The following is a 17026-nucleotide window of genomic DNA, read 5'->3' as shown; positions in this document are numbered from 1 at the left end:
CTGGGACCACCTCCTACATGGCGGGGGGGTGGGGTGGAGGAGTATGATGTGGGGGTGAGGTGGGTGGGGGTGTGTCTTTGCTCAGCGGGTAGCCTTTTCTCTCTGACCATAGCACACCCTACTCATGCTCTCACTGTTCTTTTTATAAAGAAAATCCTATTTTTCTTTTTTAAAGTTTTCATTCATTTATTCAACGGAGAGACATCACAAGTAGGCAGAGAGGTAGGCAGAGAGAGAGGAGGAAGCAGGCTCCCCACCAAGGGGAGAGCCCGATATGGGGCTCGATCCCAGGACCCCGGGATCCTGACCTGAGCTGAAGGCAGAGGCTTTAACCCTCTGAGCCACCCAGGCACCCCAATAAAGAAATTTTTTTTACAAAGATTGTATTTATTTCAACAAGAGCCAAGTGAGAGAGCACAAGTAGGCAGAACAGGAGAGGAAGAGGGAGAAGCAGGATCCCTGCCCTCCTGGGAGCCAGATGCAGGGCTGGATCTCAGGTCCCCGGATCCATGACCTGAGCTGGAGACAGAAAGCAGACTCTTAACTAATGGAACCACCCTCAGTCCCCAAGCTTGACTTATATTTTAGAGGAGATGGAGACTGGCAGGAGAGGGAGAAAGAGAATGTCAAGCGGACTCCCCTCTGGGCACAGAGCCAGAAGCAGGGATACTAGTCCAGGACATTGAGATCCTGACCTGAGCTCAACCAACAGTCCAAGCTTAGTCCACAAAGACCCCCAGGCACCCTCCTCTAGTGGATTTTAAGTAGAATATCTCCTTCACATGCTAAAGATAAAGACACACACATACCCTTTCTTAGAATGAGAAGTTTCCAAGTTTTTCAGGACTCATACCCACTGAGCTTGTATCTGCATTTCCTTCCTCCCCAGCTGCACACAGCTGGTTGAGAATCTAGACGAACCTGAATCAGAAACAATTTCCCTCCCGGATATCCCAGGACCACACCTCATCAGCCACATGAATCTTGGACTCGACACCTTCCCCTCCAGATCCACCACCAATGGAATATTGTTACTCCTTGCGGGAGTTTATTTTTATTTTTATTTTTTTTTAAAGATATTGTTTATTGATTTGACAGACAGAGATACAAGCAGGCAGAGAGGCAGGCAGAGAGAGAGGAGGAAGCAGGCTCCCTGCTGAGCAGAGAGCCTAATGTGGGGCTCAATCCCAAGACGCTGAGATCAGGACCTGAGCTGACGGCAGAGGCTTTAACACACTGAGCAATCCAGATGACCCCTCGAGTGACTTTAAGTCAAAGTGACAACGGCTGATGCCCTATGGAAGCCAGGTTGGGGACACAGGACAGAAGGACCTGGGACATAGAGAAGCATTCTCTATGCTAAGACCTAATCGTGATTCTGACCAGGTCTTAAAAAAACAGGTGAACACAGAAGCAAGAAGCACCGAGATTTGAGGCATCCACATCTGCAGCTTCTAAACGCGACGGTCTGCGGAGAAACAGAGGACACGGCTCCGCGGGGACACCAGGCTCACCTGAGAACCGGCCATTTCTGCCTTCACCTCCACCTCTAGATTTCATCCTCACGAGGAATCTGTGGGAAATCATACCTGCATTAGGAGGAAATGCCCTGAAATCCAGCAACAGAGTTCCTTCTCCTCACACCACTAGCCCACATGCAGGCAGAACTCGGAGATGCAGAAAAGGTTTAACTTCCCAGTCCTTTGTGTCTGGAGCAGCTCAGAAACTGATCTCCCACAAGGACACCAATCCCTGAATTTTCCTCACCTGCTTTGCGGGGAGGGAGGGGTCCCTTCCCACCACCACTGACAACTTCAGCATCAGCATCGGAACTGTGGGCTCCATGGACCCGACCTTCCCAGACTCATGGAGCAGAGACCCTGTCACTTCTCCTGGACCAAAGCAGCAAATCCACTCTCAGAAACCCACCGAAAGCCCTCGGGCTCCCGTCTGGCCACACTGAGAATCTCCTGGAGCCCTTAATTAACACAACAGTGTTGTTTTCACCCAAAACAACTGACAGAATCTGAGGGGGAGGCCCGCAGAGGAGATCCTTCCTGAAACTCCACAGGTGACCCTGCTGGGAAGGAACTGGGATGGTGACCAGGCCAAGCAGGGGAACCAAGGCTGGGGCTGGGAGCAGAGTTCGAGCCCTGCCTTCCCACCATCAGAGTTTCGGGAGACTGCCTCCTTCTCCCTCTTTCTGCTACACAGAGGAAGACCCCTGACAGACCGAACTTTCCCATATAAAAGCAAATGTCTCTTGCAAAATAAAGACTTTCAGAACTTTTCCTTTATCTACCTTTGATTCAAAATAAGCGTTCAAAAATAATGCTCAGGCCAAGAGACATTTTCCCTTCAGTAAGAAGGGAGACATATATTCCCCTTCAGTCTGTAAGTGTTTCTGTTCTGCCACACCGTTCTGACCTGCCACACTGTTTTCCACACTGTATACTCTTTTTACCCTCCCATCGAGGATATATGAGAATTCTAATTCTCAGCATTCTCAGGAAAATTGGTTGTTACCACTGAGTGGTTTCTCAGTGTAAAGTATGAAGTCCTCTTACAATAGCTGTCTTGGTGACTGAAATGAAAACCACTTGGAAGGCATCAAGTTGAACAAAGAAAAAAAGTAATTAATGCTTCAGTGAGACTCCCATTTCCAACAAGTAACCTTTCTCAACTCCACAAACCTCCTCAACTCACTTCTCCTCAACTCACTTCTCAGCCCTTTCTTTCAGGAACCTGATTCCACCCTGAGAACATGATGAACAGGCAGCACAGACACAATTCCTCTGGAAATCGGCCATTATCCAGCATTTCCCAACAAACCCTTGGCCCCTTTCTCCCAGTGGGCTGCAAGTTTCATGGCCCCGACCTTCTGAAGCCTCCTGGGCTGGCAAAGCAATGAAGCTACCTCTGCCCTTGATCCCTGGCTCTGTCTGAATGTTCTATTCTGGGGCTGAGATGTAGAGGTTCAGTTCACACAACAGAATGAATGTGAGGAGAGGAAAATTTGTTTATCCTGCACTGTTCTCAATGACCGAAGGCAGTGGCTGTAACCCACTGAGCCACCCAGGCACCCCTAGGCAATCTTTCTGATACCAACAGCTGTGGTGCCTGGGAGGCTCAGAGGGTTGGGCTTCTGCCTTTGGTTCATGATCTCAGGGTCCTGGGATCAAGCACCATGTCAGGCTCTCTGCTCAACAGTGAGCTTGCCTTCCCTTCTCACTCAGCCTACTAGTGATCTCTCTCTTTGTCAAATATATAGACAAAATCTCTAAGAAATATATATATATGTATATATATATATATATATATATATGATTTTATTTATTTAATTGACAGACAGAGATCACAAGAAGGCAGAAAGGCAGGAAGAGAGAGAGGGGAAAGCAAGCTCCCTGCTGAGCAGAGCCCAAAGCGTGCTTGATCCCAGGACCCTGGGACCATGACCTGAGCCAAAGGCAGAGGCTTTAACCCACTGAGCCACCCAGGCACCCCATCTAAGAAATATATTTCACTTGAGAGAATGAGAGAGAGAGAGACACTTGTGGTGCTGGGTGGTGATGGGCAGAGGAGAGAGAGAAATCAACTCACCACTGGGCAGGGAGCCCAATGCAGGGCTCATGACCTGAGCCTAAAGCAGACACTTAATGACTGAGCCACCCATACATCCAAACTACATTCGGATTCTACTACTACATTCATAATGGCACTGAAGAAAGGGAGCAAGATCCGGCACAGCGGTGAAGCAGTTTCCCTGAAGGATCTCCCAACCACACTGGATCTGACCTTGACTGGGGTTACCTACCTGGGAAATGAGAGAGCAACCACAGCACATGCCCAGCTGATCCAGCCTATTCCACTGTCCAGAAGGCTTCTTCATCTCAAACATCTATTCTACCACGTGACTTATTTTTTTTTTTAAGAATTTTTTATTTATTTGTTAGGGATAGAGGGAGAGAGGGCAAGCGAGCACAGTCAGACAGAGAGGCAGGCAGAGGCAGAGGGAGATGCAGGCTCCCCGCCGAGCAAGGAGCCCGATGTGGGACACGATCCCAGGACGCTGGGATCATGACCTGAGCCAAAGGCAGCTTCTTAACCAACTGAGCCACCCAGGCGTCCCTACCACTTGACATCTTAAAGCTGCCAACATGACTGCATCATCAAACACCCTCCTCCATACCTTGTCAGGGATCTAGGCAGGGATAGTACAGTCATCACTGATACCCAACAACATTATTCCTCAGGAAGACACAGCAGGTCAATCATATCATCAGGAAAAAGCAGACCTACCCTACTCCTTAAAAACCCACATTAGCCATCAGAATCTTCTCCCCATGACATGTGTTCATCAAATGACATCAGCAAGAGCTGCCTGTGCCTTTGCAGTGACTAAAGGGAGCCACCTCCAGGTCCCTCCCCACACGGGAAAGAGTTCCTCACATTTAGTTTTAATAGGTCTTGTCTTTCTCTTGAAGAATGGTAACTTCCTCATATTAAAATTAGATTCAATTCACACAACCCCATGCTTTATGTTTTAATACCCATCGGCTTTCCATCTGTCTAATCTCAATTAAGCATTTTCTGAAGACACTCTCTCCACAACACAGGCAAAAAAGAGAATGGCTGTGGTTCCTATGTAGCAAAGAAAAAAAAAATAAGGGTGAATACAACTGGAGATCTGGAGATAAGTAGGTCATAAAACAAGTACAAGTTATTTTTCTACATCTAGGAAGTCACTTAGGAAGCTCAGCACAGTTGTCCTACCCTACATGCTAAGTCCTCATCTTAAATATTTTTTTGTCTCTTCCCTAGGCTACTACATCACTCTAGTTGGGAAATATTTCTCTTTCTTATGGGGTATCTATGACACACATAGGATGGCCATATGTGCATGTGTACCTCACGGACACATGAAAACCACCCTCAATGCAGGACGTGGGGCAAACACTTTCATTTGGGGCCATGGGACAATACTATAGAGTCCCAAGTCTATGTCCAGAATATGCCATTCTGACTAAAACAGATTTAGGGAAGCTCTGGTGGAGGGGGAGTCTTCTCTATGGGACATGGGAAGGAAGGCATTGGAAAAAAGGAGTGATGGCGGCTCACTAGGACAGAGTACAGATATCGTATAAAACGTTCCATTAACTTGTCACCCTACAGCGTGCTGACTGGGGAATGCACTAATGGAAGAGCTCCTGTCAGTACAAGGCCCCGACAACACTACTGGCTAGACAAAACCAATGCCAAATAGCAGTATCATGGAGTACATGAGCTAAAACTCCAACAATACCTCTATGTCACAAAGCTTGGTAATACACATACAGTAATATCATCCTATTCACAAAGAGGAGAAAATCATAGCATAGACTGGGGAAATATAATCACATACCCCTTAAACCTTCAGAGCACTGGGAAAATGGTGTCCTAGGTATATTGTTTTACTCCAGTACCAAACAGGTGATGGATTCCATCAGCTCCAACAACCCGCAATGAAATAAATGAACACTACACGTAGAATAACACATCATTCATGACATACCCATATCCGTATGTTAAAAAACAGTGTTTTATTGGGGGACCTCAGTGGCTTAGTGGGCTAAAGCTTCTGCCTTTGGCTGATGATCCCAGGGTCTTGAGATCCAGCCCCCCATTGAGCTCTCTGTTCCACCGGGAGCCTGCTGCCTCCTCTCTCACTCTGCCTAGCTCTCTGCCTACTTGTGATCACTTTCTGTCAACAAAACAAATAAAATATTTTAAAGAAAAAACACCAGTTTTATTAATGAAAATACATTAATATCATACATACACTGAGTAATGCGTATCAAATCCACTCTATTGTCTCCATTTGAAATACAGAACACACATGTGCAAAAGTGTTCAAGTGTTGCCATAAGGATGTGGGAGTACCTATTTCCAAAAATTTCAGGATTGAGGTACATTGCTTAGAAATGTGAATGTTCAATTGTATGGCATTGTAGGGAAGAGTTAGCTACCCTCCTGCAGTCCAACAATACCTGTCAGCATTTTCTCATTTAACCACATCAAGTCATACTCTCTAACAACTGCACTTAGGAAGATACATTCAGAGTTCACTGCATGGCTACCTCTTTTTCCTTAAAGAACAATAAGGAAAACCTCCTACATCTACTATTGAAGAAGTTCCTTAGTTTCAATACATGCAGAAGTGTGTGCTCCAAACACCTATCCCATGGAATCTTACATCAGTGTTATAACTGTAAGCACCATCTCCACTGAGCTGTACTTCATATGTTGTAAATCATACAGTCCTCTTCCATGGAAAATTAGGTACAAATGAGTCCCACTTAATGGAGCAGGACATCTAATATCTTTGACATAGTAACAATCAGCCCTGTGTTCTTACACACCCACGAGGAACAGAGGAATTTTCTGTAGTGATTTCAGAGGAAACACATTAATACTGTTAGTCACAAATCTCAAATAAGGTTAATGTAAACATTTAAAAAGACTGAAATCCTTATATATATGAAAAAGTCCATCCCCTAAATCTGTTCAACAGACTACCATATACATTTTCTAAGTGTTCAAGTTTGATTTCTCCTTATAATCACTATTTTCATGCAAAGTAATGTCTGAGTAGGGTGAATAATGTATTCCATTGGCTTGATTTCTGTAACATTCATGGCATCTGATGTTCAATTCAATAGTTTTCTAAACATTGCTAACTTTCGATTGACTTTCCTTAATGCACTCTCTGGTGTGTGCTCCAATGTATACTAAAATGAAAATCTTTCCACATTCACGATGTTCCAAGGGTTTGAATCTACTATGCATTTTGAGATATTGAGTAAGCACTGAATTCCAGTTACAGGCTTGGCCACATTCTTTACATTTCACACTTTCACTCCTGTATGAAAACAACGATGTGAAGAAAGTTGGGAGTCCCACTGAGAGGTCAGACACATTCTTAGCATTTGTACACTTACTCTCCTATTTAAAATCTCTCATACGGAGTAAGGAGGGAGCAGTCCTTAGGCACTCTCTCACATTCATTACATCCATAACTTTCTCTGCAGTATAATTCCGTGATGTGCAGGAAGCATTGTGTGCCTGCGAGCCATTTGGCCACATTTTTCATCTGTTGTCTTTCCAATATGAATTATCAGTTTAGAAGGCATGCCTGCTGGACAAAGGCATGCCACACTGGTTGTATTTTTGAGGTTACTGTCTAATATGAATTCTCTCATAGGCATGAATCAGTGAACACTCTTTAACCAATTTTTCTCACACTCTTTTTTTCTTTCCTTCTTAAAGATTTTATTTATTTATTTGACAGAGAGATAGAGAGAGAGCACAAGTAGAGAGGAGGGTCAGGCAGGGGGAGAGGCATGTGTATGTTCAATTGTATGGCATTGTAGGGAAGAGTTAGCAGGGAGCTCGAAGCAGAGCTCAATCTTGGGACCCTGTGATCATGACCTAAGCTGCAAAACCACCTGAGCTACCCAGGTGCCCCACTGAAACATCCTGTACACTGGTAAACCATCTATCCCATATGGATATTATGATGTTTAGTGAGGACCGAGTGCCTGTAAAGACCTCACATTTTTTTTTTAAGGATTTTATTTATTTATTTGACAGACAGAGAGAGAGAAAGAGAGATCACAAGTAGGAGGAGAGGCAGGCAGAGAGAGAGGAGGAAGCAGGCTCCCTGCTGAGCAGAGAGCCTGATGTGGGGCTCGATCCCAGAACCCTGAGATCATGACCAGAGCCGAAGGCAGAGGCTTAACCAACTGAGCCACCGAGGTGCCCCGCCTAACAACATTCTTGACGTTGGTAAGGTTTCTTTCCAGTATGAATTCTGTGATGTTGAGTAAGGTTTGAGCTGTGTATAAAGGCCTTGCTACATTCTTGACATTGGTAAGGTTTCTCTCCAGTATGAATTCTGTAATGTTTAGCAAAGACTGAGCTGTGGTTAAAGGCTTTGCCACATTCCTGACATTGGTAAGGTTTCTCTCCAGTATGAGTTCTGTGATGTTGAGTAAGGGCTGACCTGTCACAAAAGGCCTTGCCACATTCTTCACATTGGTAAGGTTTCTCTCCACTATGAATTTTGTGGTGCCGAGAACAACTTGACTTCCAGGTAAAGGCCTTGCCACATTCTTGACATCGGTAAGGTTTCTCTCCAGTATGAGTTCTGTGATGTTGAGTAAGGGTTGACCTGTCACAAAAGGCTTTTCCACATTCTTGACATTGGTAAGGTTTCTCTCCACTATGAATTATGTGATGTTGAATAAGGGCTGGGTGCTTGTTAAAGCTCTTGCCACATTCATGACATTGGTAAGGTTTCTCTCTATTATGAATTCTGTGATGTCTATTAAGACCTGAGTGATTGTTAAAAGTCTTGCCACATTCTTGATATTTATAGGGTTTCTCTCCAGAATAGATCTGCGAATGTTCATTTTTTGATAAACAGTCATTAAAGGTTTGACCACCCTCTTCACATTTGTATATTTTTCTCCAGTATGAATTTGCTGATGTTGTGATTGTGTTGAGTGGCAGTCAAAGCATTTACCACATTCCTTAAAAATGTAAGTTTCCTTTCCCCAAGGGATTATCTCATTGATGTTTAGGCTTGATGACTGACTAAACATGGTCCCCAGTTTATTAGAACTGAATGCATTTTTTCCCTCGTGAATTCTCTGATGATCACCAACACTAGAGGACTGGTTATGAGCTTTCCCACATTTATTATGTTTATGAGGACTGTCTCCCAAGTGGTGACCATTATGGACACTGAGGTTACAGCTTGGATGAAAGCCTTCCCCACATTTATCACATTCATAATGGTTCCCTGTAAACCAAGCCTTGACACTTCGATGAACACTGGAGCCCTGGTTCAATGTTTTCTTAGATGCAGTGCATTGAATAATTCTGTCTCCAGTGAAAAGCCTATGGTCATTCTGGAGGGTTGACTCCTCAGTGAAGCGCCTTTCATATGGATCCCACTGAGCACTTCATTCTTCATTTCTAAATCTCTGATTTAAGGTCAGGCCAGTCCTATTTTTCAAATGGCTCAAATCATTATCTTCAGCATAGACTAGGTTACCTTCCAGATATGCCAAATGGTCTGTCCATGAATAGCTATGTTTGAATATCTGACTGGACCTTTTGCTGACAGAAACACACTACTCTGCAGAAACAGTTGACTTAAAAAAGGAGGTTTTCCACAGCGGTTTATATACTTTACCAGTTGGGGCAGTGACATTCTCATTAAGGGCAATTGCCTTGGTTTGGGTGTATCACCCAGGATTTCTTTGACACCCTTCACTCTCCCCATCACTGTCCAGTCTCTGTGTAAGTATAAAATCTCAACAGCACTATGTTTGTATCTGGGCATTGATCCATTCTGGATAAAACCTTCTATGCTCTGCTTTAACAGGAAACTCTGGGTGTCATGTGAAGATACAGCTGAAAGATACCAAATAAAAGTAAAACCATTGCATTTACTACAATCAGAAGAATATACTGAAGACTACTAATACAGAAACATCAAGTGAAACAGACAATATCTGTTTCAAACAGACAATGTCTGTTTCAAAGATGGCTGACAAGGAGTCATCAGGACCTCATTTCTCCATAGATACATAACATGGCACACAACGTATTGACCATATATCCTAATAGATAATTCTGTGATATGGTCATGGTGTAGCAGAAATCACTTTCATGTATCTCTAATAATTAGAAAAAGGATAATATGAACTCAAAATTAGCAGAAGAACGGAGGATATGAAAACAGATAACTGAACTGAATCAAATGGAGTAAAAATGGGAATATATCAAGCACAGGAAGAGTTGTTTGGCAGAAAAGATCAACACTGGCAGCTGATTAACTCAATGAAGAATAACAGAAAAAAAGACTGACTACAATGATAAGTGAATAAGTGAAAGCAGACACACTATAACTGACTGTAGGAATAAAAGTAATTATAAGAGGCAACAGTGGATAATCAGTGCCCACAAATTCATACTAAAAGACAAGTACGAATATTCAGAAAAGGTATAACAAATTTAGACTGGATCACTCAGGAAAATAGAAAACATTTCAACGGATCTACAACTGGGAAGCCAAATGAAAGAGGAATAGATGAAAATAATCCAAGAAACAAAAATTTTGTCCCAGATGAATTCACTGGATATTCAAACAGACACTGAAGGAGAAAGGACTGCAAATATCCTCAAACATTTCCAAGTCATGAATATCAGAGAAACTAGCAGAACACTCTCTCTGTGGCACAAGCATTCTCAGCCCATGCAAGCCAGCCAAAGACACTACGAATAACGAAGTTTGAAAAACTCTACTTGTGAGCAAATTTACTCAAAGTGCCCAATAAAAGAGAGTAAACTGAATCAAACACACATTTTCCCTTTTTACAAGATGATCCAGTGGGAAATGGACCTGGAATTAAGGGCTCTCCAACATACATAAAACCATAAATTCGAGACTCCACATTAACAGAACGAAGGGCAAAAATGACATGATCACGTTAAGGGAGACAGAATACAAATATGGGCATACTGGACAACGTGTCATGTTAAAAGCACTCAAAGTAGAGAGAGAAGGAAACCCCTACCTAATGAATGCCACAGATGTATGAAAAGATGAAACCTATTCAGTAGGAACCGTCTGCAACATTCTCCTCTATCATCAGCAGGCAATGAAGTGACCCCACCACTGCCTTTGAGTAGAGTACTAAACATTCTAGTTAGAACAATTATGCAACGAAAAATAGAGTAAAGGAATCTAAACTGAAAAAGAAACAGTAAAACTCCTTGTTCACACCTGACATGATTACAGAAATGCCTTAAAGTCATCATTTTAATTTTTTTACTGCTTTCGGTCATTGTTTGTATTGTTTATTTCTGCCAGTATTTCCCTACTATACTTCCCATTTCCCAAGTTGTTCATGTTATACAATACGGAGCTAAGAAAAATCTTGGAATAAATAACTTAATTTCCACCAAGGAACTAAAAAAGCAAGAGACTAGGATGAAATTTAGTAGAGGAATGAAATAAAGAAAAGTCTTAAGTAAATAAAGTAAAAGGTTAACTTTAATGGAACACAGAAAGTAATGCCCCTTTCAATCAATAAAACAAAACTGGCAATGCTTTAACTCCATAAACCATTACATAATAATAATTAGGGAAATTTGTTTTTTTTTTTAAGATTTAATTTATTTACTTGACAGAGATCACAAGTAGGCAGAGAGGCAGGCAGAGAGAAAGGGAGAAGCAGGTTCCCCAATGAGCACAGAGCCCGATGCCGGGCTCGATCTCAGGATCGTGACCTGAGCTAAAGGCAGAGTCTTTAACCCACTGAGCTACCCAGTGCCCCCAAATAAGGAAATTTATGAAAAAAACAAACAAACAAAAACAAAACAAAGCAGGGAATTCCTAAAATTGGACAAGATATTAAGATTGATTTCCTAACCATGAACCAAAGATTCAGACTGAATCACGATAGTTTCAAAGGTTTCTAAAAAGGGGGCAGAGCATCCAGGTGAGTATGGAGTCCTTCTCTTCCCTTCACTCTTCATTCAAGCCAACCCTACATGGATTCAGGCTACAGGATCACCTCTTAGAACATAGGCTTAGTTCTGAAAACAGACTTTGCCTAAAATGAAAACTGACTTTGCCAGTTATACAACATGGCTGCACTTTGTGGTCTTCCCCAAAGAATCCACTTCCAAAGAAAAGCCTTCCTAACAGCCCTCAGTGTTGAAATAAGATAGACCAAGTTAAAGGAAATGGAATTAAGGAGCTCTCACAGAAATGACTGTTCTTCAATGGACAGCCTGGGCTGCTCCTCCTGGGCTGCCTGTGAGAACCACAGGATCTTCTTGGTCTTCCAATTCCCTTCTTTGCTCTGCTGGGCACATGCTTCTCTTTCCCTGTCCCTTCCCTTCTACATTATGGAAGTTTATCTCCACTGTGATACAGATCGGTTTACTTTCCTATGACTTTGTCCTACTATGAGTACTTAGGATTAGCTTCTTTCGAAGAGTAGGGTTAGTTTTCTTTACCTGCAACTTCGTAAGACACTAATCTATGTATGTATATGCTTCTTGGTATCCGCTTTGATTTCATTTCTATTAATATATACTCTACAATGTCCCATTACATTAGGTGTACAACATGTGGACTCAAAAACTCTATAGGTGCTACTATACTCACCAATAGTAGCTAATATCTGGCACCATAAAATGCTATGGGAAAACCACTGGAGGACTTCCCTGTATTCTTTTCGCCCCACGGAAGCCTGTACTTCCCATTCCCACTTCCTCAGGTTGCCCATCATCCTTCTCCATTCCACACTGATAACATTCAGGCTATACATTATATTTGTATCTCTTCTGGCTTTTCTCTTTGTATCTTGTCATTTGTGGTATGTAGTTTGACCCAGAAGGTGTTATGCAATGTGAACTAAGTGACATACAAATACTGTATGTATTCACTTATGTGTACAATCAAAACAACAACTTAAATGAACAAGCAAGAAACAGACCTATGAATGTCTATTTTGTTTTGAATGAAGTCCACCAATAGTCTCAATAAATGTAAAAATTCCAAGATGACACACATCCTATACTATAACCTGTTGGTCTATAACAGTGTTCCAATACTGGCAGAAGACAAGAGGTGCCCAGGTCAAAGTCTAAGTGTCTTATAGCTCATGATACAGCAAACATCATAAACCTCTTTATCACACTAATTCCACTGGCCAGCCGCCCACCCCCAACTCATACAGGGACGCACTGCACATGGGGTGGGTTTGTGTTGGAGACTCTGAGCATAGGAAACCCCAGTATCATCAGGGAACATCTAGCATATATGCCCGATCCTTGGCCATGACAACAGACCATCTGTTTTCCTGTACAATAAACTCATCTGTCCTTGACCCAAAATCAAGATGCTATCACTATACTACCAAGCCTTCTTATATGCAAATATGAGTTCACACAGATCACGAGGTCACCACATGACTTCAAGGAAGAGTGACAATACTGTATAAGGCACATGTATGATTTGTCTCAGATATCCACTACAGTACAGATACATTTTCCATTATGATCTCTTGCTGCTCACCTGGCACTGCTGTACAGTCACATGCAGGGTAGATCCCAAAGTCAATGTACCTGGAAGGTTTGACTTTAAGATCTGCCAACCATTGGCCATAGGGTCAATTGCAAAGGTCTGGAAGATACACAAGATGCACACTGTAGCACCAAAGACACATTCCTGGTTACTCTGTGAACCTAACAAAGTAGCATTCATCCAATGTCATGGTAGAAATCTTTTACCCAAAAGCTGTCAGTGTGGGTGGGACTCCATTACACACAATGTCCACTGATTGCCTATTCTCCTGTGTAGATGAACCAACCTGGCTAAGGAGACCTGTCAGCATCTGTGACTGACTTGGGTGTCCAGCCAATGCTTTGAACTAGAACATTCTCTGTTCTCTGTCTGGGTAGCTATGCATGTTCTTAGTCATTTCCCATGGCTGATGCTAGCCTCCATTCCTGCGCTATTAGAAGCCTGAACAGAGACCCTAGACAACCTCAGAGCTTCTCTCACAGGCTTCTGGGGAGAAAACCAAGCCATCAGCACTGACCAAGCACTGAGCTGAGATCACCCCAGATACACCTTAGTTCACGTTCCTGAATGAAAGCAATCCAAATTTAGGTGAATGGGAACAAGGGTTCTGGGGTGGCTCAGTTGGTTAAGTAGCCACTCTTCATTACAGCTCAGTTCATGATGTCAGGGTCCTGGGTTCGATCACGTCATCAGCAAGTCTGCTTCAGGATTCTCTCTCTCTGTGTCTTCACTCTATTCACTAGTGTGATCTAAAGTAAATGATTTAAACAAACAAACAAACAAACAAACAAACTGGGGCTCCTGGGTGCTTAGTGGGTTAAACTTCCAACTTTTCATTTCAGATCAGGTCATGATCTCAATCTCAGGGTCCTGAGATGGAGCCCTGTGTTAGGCCTCAAGCTCACTAGGGAGTCACTTTGTGATTCTCTCTCCCTCACCTTCTGCCCCTCCCCTTTCTCTCACCTGAGCTTTCTGTAATATAAATGAAGGTATGCTTTCTTTATTTTAAACTAATCTGGAACTTATGTATATACTTTTTAAAGTTAAGAAATGCATGAAAAACATTAACATATGTTATGGATTATATAGAACTGAATATAGTACTCTAATGATAAATCTGTATTTGACTATTTTTATTGGAAGATCATAAACAATTGCAGACTTAAGCAGCTCTTCGTCAGCACACCAATGCAGGAAGCAGAAAATCGGCATGCACTAACTTTAAGGACACTCTCAATTTAAGGGCTTCCTTGAAACAGCTAGTTAGTTTCAGGGCAAAGTGTCATTGCCTTTGTGCCACACACTGTGAAAGAATTCAAAGAAGAGACATTCAAAAACATCTTCCACATCCACCTCTGCTACAGTTAATGTGTTTCAGCATAGACTGGCCCCTGTGACAGTTCTGGTCAATGGTGTAGAGAGAGTGCTGCCTTGGGGAGGAAGGCTTTCCCTGAATGGGAACAGAAACAGTTCAAATCAAATCCACTATGTCCCATGAGATTTACACTGTCTCCTTTGCTGCAATATACATGGATTGCGGGGTGCCTGGGTGGCTCAGTGGGTTAAAGCCTCTGCCTTCGGCTCAGGTCATGATCCCAGGGTCCTGGGATCGAGCCCCGCATCGGGCTCTCTGCTCAGTGGGGAGACTGCTTCCTCCTCTCTCTCTGTCTGCCTCTCTGCCTACTTGTGATCTCTGTCTGTCAAATAAATAAATAAAATATTTAAAAAAAAAAAGAAACATGGATTGGTCTCTGGTGCTGGGCAGTTATCCTGGGGCCAGGATAATTCAAGTATAAGCACATGGCTGGGGCAGACAATCCCAGAAAGACGGCATGTAAAAATTAGATTATACTTGAGGTTGTCTGGGCTATTTCAGAAGACCTGAGCATCTACCAACTCACTGGATATGTACATATCCAAATATCCACCTTCTTTTCTGCATGTACACAACAGGCTTTCATGGTATTGCTGACCACAGAAGAACAGCTACTGAAAAATGTATTATCCTTCAACTGATCCCATGTTCAATATGAGCATACCATGCTACCCAATTTGAATGGTACCGGTCTCTACAACTCATTCAAATCCTCTTTTTAGTCAGGTCAAGAGGGGTGTAGGGATAGCGTGGGCTCTGAAACAACATAGGGACAGCTACCCCAAATGTTGGGAAGGCTGTTTGAAGCAGAAATTGTCACTGCTGGTAACTGGTGACTGACTTCTCAATGATTCAGTGCCTTGCACAAGGATCAGAGCACAGGATAGATTCACCCCTGGGCTGAGTAGAAGTGAGGGCGCCCTGCCAACCACAGGTCATCATACTTGCAAGGTCACCCATCTATCCAGGAGGAGACCTATGTTGAGTTATATTCCTGGGATACCAATGCTGCTCCATCACTCCTTACAGAACACTGTGTACTGTTTAAGTTAGAACAACTAGTCAGCACCAAGCCCTGTTCCATATTTGTTTCCTTCAAATAAATGTTAAAAATAAATTATGAAGTTTCCAAGTTTTTCCCTAATAAGTGCTGACACTGAAGTGACCAACATGGATGACATCACTTCCTAGAAGGGAAAAGAATAACAACTAAGGAATTCTTACTGCTCCAATCGCAAAGGAAGAAGTGATGTCTCAATTTAACTAAAGGAATTTATAATGCCCCCTGGAGAATTACACTCACATTTATTTTTTTTTAAGATTTTATTTATTTATTTGACAGATGAGACCACAAGTAGGCAGAGAGACAGGCAGAGAGAGCGAGAGAAGGAAGCAGGCTCACTGCAGAGGAGAGAGTACAATGAGGGGCTCGATCCCAGGACCCTGGGATCATCACCTGAGCTGAAGGCAGAGGCTTTAACCCACTGAGCCACCCAGGCGCCCCTACTCTCACATTTAAATTAAATTTTGAATACTATGTCATTCCATGGAAACTCGTGTTAAAATCTCTATCAAGGTAGATAAGCAACAGGTGAATACAGGAATAAGGAAAACAGAATAGATCCTGTAGGAGTAAAACCCAGTTATGTAAGAGACGATTCACATGAAAAGAGTCTCAAACTAAGATACACCAGATGTAGAAAGCAGAACTTCAATACAATACAGAGAAAACTATTTTTATTATGAATCTAGAATCTCTTTACTTACTAGGAAATCATCAGTTTTCAAACTTGGAAATGACCTGGCTTGAACCAAGGTTCCTTTTCCTTCTGAAGATATAGGTACACACATGTATGTATGTACACATGCTTCTTCCTACTTAGTTCTGGGACTTCAAAATCTATCTTTAGCTTAATATGACACATCGCATTCTGTGCAGATCAAAACCCTAAAACTCTCCTTGTGTTCTCTATGCTCACAAAACAACAGGAGAAACATACAGTGTAAAATTTGATCAATAGTCCTTGAGAATTGTGTAGCTGTGGCTTCTCATTATATTTGTAGTGACTTTGTTCAATTAGCGATCAGTAGGTAGAACCCCTGGTGTTAGATGGTGAGCCATGGCTCAGGACAAGAAAAAGAAACTAACATTTACAAAAACCATTCATGACAGTCCTTATCAAAATTGTAGCAATAAAGAAAATCTTCTAATTCTGAAATAGAGAAATACACTCAAAACCATTCTGTGAGGTTAGCAGTACCCTGATATCAAAGCAGTTTAAACAAAAGATAAAAGGTTAGTTTATCTGATGAAACTTCTGCTACTCTGTCCTACTCTGCCTTTCTCTGGTATTTATCAACAGACTGGAAGTTGAAGGACAATTCATTTTATCCACACCTCTTCTGATTTTGTTCTCTTCAGAAACTACAAGCAAGGGGCACCCAGATAGTTCAGCTGGTTAAGGGTCTGCCTTCAGCTCAGGTCATGATCTCAAACTCCTGGG

The 17026-nt window shown here is 42.5% G+C and overlaps 1 pseudogene; it reads right to left on the bottom strand.

Annotated features, from left to right (window-relative positions):
• The window catches only part of LOC131817686 (zinc finger protein 850-like), a 73560-nt pseudogene that overhangs the window by 33455 nt on the left and 23079 nt on the right, over positions 1-17026 (bottom strand).

This window comes from Mustela lutreola, chromosome 16 (genome assembly GCF_030435805.1).
Source record: "Mustela lutreola isolate mMusLut2 chromosome 16, mMusLut2.pri, whole genome shotgun sequence".
NCBI classification, from domain to species: Eukaryota; Metazoa; Chordata; class Mammalia; order Carnivora; family Mustelidae; genus Mustela; species Mustela lutreola.
The sequence above is the reverse complement of the archived record's forward strand: the minus strand, read 5'-3'. Positions and strand labels throughout refer to the sequence as shown.